The 4222-nt window shown below is 39.0% G+C and overlaps 1 long non-coding RNA gene across 1 annotated transcript; it reads right to left on the bottom strand.

Moving 5' to 3' along the window:
• Positions 1–775: 775 nt before the first annotated feature.
• On the bottom strand, positions 776–1782 carry LOC135939524 (uncharacterized). The gene is made up of 2 exons (XR_010574748.1): positions 1651–1782; positions 776–1586 (listed from the first exon to the last, which is right to left on the bottom strand). It is a non-coding gene; the product is annotated as an uncharacterized LOC135939524 (long non-coding RNA).
• Between the last annotated feature and the right edge of the window lie 2440 nt (positions 1783–4222).

Here is a 4222-nt window from a genome sequence, read left to right as displayed (position 1 = left end):
ACAGCGCATGGCACATATATAATGCCGTCATAAAATTTACTTACCGGCATGAAATACGAACGTGTGGCGGGTTTTTCTTCGGCACAAGAAACACAACAGGTCGGCGGGTAATATACATTTTTATTTCGGCCACTGGAGTTTGTTTGGCTTGTGAAAAGCTACTTAACGGCATCACCCACGCTTGGAAAGAGCCAGAGATTTCCACTTGTCAGCCGGCAAACACATGCTTAAATATATTCAACCCCGAGGTGGCACTTAAAACGCGCAACCTTACGGCTCGCCAGCTCTCCTACTGTTTCGTCCCGCATTTTAAACTCTCATCTCCTTTAATCTGCCCACACACTAATCTGTCTCGGGCATTTCATCAAGATCGTATGACACTCAACCTTTCATATTTCATACATTCTTTTTTTGCTTTTTCGATTTCTCATTCGAAAGAAAACCCCGCTGCGCTTGTATGTACACGTGAAGTATTATGACTGATTGACGATAATTTCTCGGCGAGATGCATACAGATGAGAGAGAATGCCCCCGCTTTTGGTAAAAGACATCAAGTCAGAGCGGCGTGCAGGCCTTGAATTCGGTCTGGATCAGATTGCTCCGCGAAAACGCCCTCAATACGATCTGCACACGCCCAACTTATTTTTCCTTTAAAGCCGCATTTAATTTGGCTCAACAAAGCTGAATTTGCTTTGCAATTTTTCAAATTATGTAGTTTTTTACCACACACTAAGTAAATAATTATAGTTATTATTATTATATATAATAAGTCATGTTATATTATCTTTTCGAATTAGCTTTATTTACTTCTTAAAAATACAAATAAGGAAAATCTTAAACGTTCAGCGGCTTAAGAACCTTGTATTTTGCTTATAGTTAGCAGTATATATCAGTTTCACACTCCATGTCAGAAACCTCAGTAAAAATTTCAAAATATTCTGAAGTAGCATCATCTGTGGTTGGAGCGCTAGATGTCGGCCATGTCGTAGTTTCAAACGTGGATGGTGTCTGTGTGGTTATCGTATTTATCATTGTTGTATGTGTTTCTGATATTAATTCAGTAGAGGTAAGGGTCGGAATTGTAGGGGCTAAAGTGGTCATCTCTGGAGACCGGCTGGTTGAAGAGTCCACGTTCTCAGCTGTGCATCCAGCGTTCCGGGGCCAGTCGCACACCTCAAGCTCTGGATTGAAGTGTAGCCCGCTCGGGCACTTGAACCAAATCGGAGTTCCCCAATTGCATTTGCAGTAACTGCCGCAGTCACCAGGGTTTGGCTTGTGCACAGCAAAGCCCAAGTTCTGGGCAGGACACCGCACTCCTTGACACTTATTGCTGGCAGAAACCTCTATGGTGCATCTCACTCTCTCGGGCAAGTCACAAACCTTTAGATGTTGGTTGAAATGTAGTCCACGAGGGCATTTCGCCGTGACTGGTGTTCCGAAGTCGCACCTGCAGAAGCTATCACAGCGCAAAGGGTGCGGTTTAACGTCTTTATTCCTCGTTGGACATTGTACAGACTCGCAGCCACTGCTCTGTTGCGACCCGGCAAAGTTCGTTGAAGCGAGGATGATTGAGAGAATTATTGCGACTGTAATGGAATCGTTATCAGTATTAGACATGGCTATGGAATGGACACTTTGTTAAACACTTACAGTTCATTGTTGCGAGCTGCCCACGCGTCGTGATTTACTCGAATGAATGACACATAGATGAGGTTGCGCTCGATATAAATAGTTGTTGCAACCTAGGCAGTTGACGTCAAAGAACAAAATTTTGAACATATCTTTATTGAAGATATAAATAGATAAAAATAGAATGGCTGCGCGATCATATTTATACAACATGGAGAGAAGTATTGCGACTGTAATGGAATCCTTATCACAAACGCTATCACCTCGCTAGCAATTGTTCTACCAGGTAATGTGCAATTAAAATAATAATAAAGAGTTTCCACGTCAAGGAAACCTAAACGTCATTACTTCGCCTAAGCAGATTCCAAGGAAATAAGAGAGATATAATCCATCTAAAGTAAATTAAAGACGCATTGACGTAAAAAGATCTAAACTTGCTAAAAATATACTCCTAAATTTTACTATCCTTCTTTTAGAGTGCAAAGATCTCCGTTTATTTATTGAATCAATATAACATCATAGGCATAATTAATCAATAAAGCACGTATCTTTGAAAATATCCTATAAACAGTGAGATTTGGTTGACTTTGATCCTAATTTGATTTATGATTTTCATCTTTTTTCTGTATATCAATTTTGATCATTGAGTTGAGGATATTGTTCGACCTATCGAATCAAAATGAAAATTTAATTGTGTCACCTCTCACGGAAGTAAATGACGGCATTAAAAAGCTTTGAATACAAACTGAATTATGGTAGTTTTAAAGCACGAGATAAGAGCGGAGTAAATAGAAGGCTGCTGCACCTGATGCACGTGAACGGTGTGGGCTCACATCGCAATGCAGAGGTATATTCACGTATGGATTTACGATTGCTCATCCATCCACTCTCGTGATCACGATTTCGTGGGCCAATTTTCTATTGTTATTACATGAGCGGCTACTACTGCTGGTCCGGTCGCCACTACCGCTTTTATCTACATACATTTTCGGTTTAAGTCTCAATTTTGTGTTCATCGTGATTATAATTCTTTACCACAGGCCGCTGACGATAAAATATCAGAAAGCCATTATGAGAGAGCGAGCTCCGCCGAGTGGGAGTATTCGATTTTTTGTTTCCTCAGACCTATTTAGATAAAATACTCCGTGCTGCGGTTCCTGCAGCTTATTTTTTTTATTATTTTTCGTCTGTAGCAGCAGTTATCTGAGATTTTGGTGTGCACGTTTCGTGACTGCACCTGCACTTCAGGAGCAAATCTCGACTGGACTACTATGTAGGAAGGAGTGGAGAGTTTGATTGGACTCCTGTGGCTTCTTTTGTTTACGTAAAAGTTTCATTTTATTACTCCTGCCTCTTTTCTGACCTAAAGCCCATAAAATGTGTGAGGAACGGATGAGTATAATTCTATCCTGAACAAGATGCACGAGATGCCAGATTGTTTCCTCGAATTTTGAAACAAAAGAATACACATAGAATGAAAAATCACGCTGATAAATCAGTTATACAATCCAATATAATCTAGAAATAAATTTAATACATCCAGCACTTTGACATTATACGTGGATCCTTTAGACTTTCCTTCAATTAGAAGAATTATTCTACGCAAAAATAGCACAATATCCTTTTGGTTTTATTATTTAAAATCATTACATTTCCCTCACAAATTTAATTAGTATTCGGATAGCAATCTAGTTATTACGCATGGCAGCCGTTGAGCTATCCAAACATGCAAATTTGCCATTATTTCAGCAGTAGCTTGAGGACGATGGCAAAACCTCTAACAAAAAACTCTCTTGCCGTCCACTCTAATTGCGTGCTAGCCGATGTTTTGCTTTTCACCAGCAGCCTCTCATCTCATCATCATCATCATCATCAGCTTGACTGATAGTTGTTATCAAAAGTCTACGTGTTCAAAGCCCGGCGTAATGTATGTGAGTGCCCCAGACAATTATCATGCGCGCAGGTAGCCGCTGAATAAACTATACCTTGTAATGAGACTCGCAAACCGTAATTCTTTGAGCACTTTTAATTACACGCTCTCGTGCACAGTTAGAAATTTAAATATACTAATTTAATTTAACTAGACCAGACTTTTGGTAATTTCTCGTAAAATAAAATAAAATTGAAATATATATGACAGAATCAGCTAAACTTTTTATTTGAATTTAAATAAAAAATTTAAAATTAAGACACAACCAGAAAATTGAATAAAATATTTTTCCCCAAAGCTAACCGCTACTCTTCAATGCCGCAGTTAAAGAAATCACAATATATTGCGACCAAACGTTAAAAATATTAATCCTCTCGAAGTTAACTCAATCAAAATTTATTCTGAAAAAATTTTGCTTCTCTATTGTAGATATATGCTTTCTACTTAGCATGCTCTTACTATTTGTTGTATTTTTCCTCATAGAGTTCCATTATTTTAAAATTAGTTGCCCGACTTTACGAATGTAAATTTGTTAGTGTTGTCATTGATATGCAACGATATCGCGTTTCTCTATTTGAGGTGTGCGAGTATATCAGAAAGGGAACATCCCCGGCGGCGTATTCCTTGTACGTGGATCTAATGCGCGCTCGGGTCCTGAGCACG

This window comes from Cloeon dipterum, chromosome 3 (genome assembly GCF_949628265.1).
Source record: "Cloeon dipterum chromosome 3, ieCloDipt1.1, whole genome shotgun sequence".
NCBI classification, from domain to species: Eukaryota; Metazoa; Arthropoda; class Insecta; order Ephemeroptera; family Baetidae; genus Cloeon; species Cloeon dipterum.
This window is presented reverse-complemented; position numbering and strand designations above follow the sequence as displayed.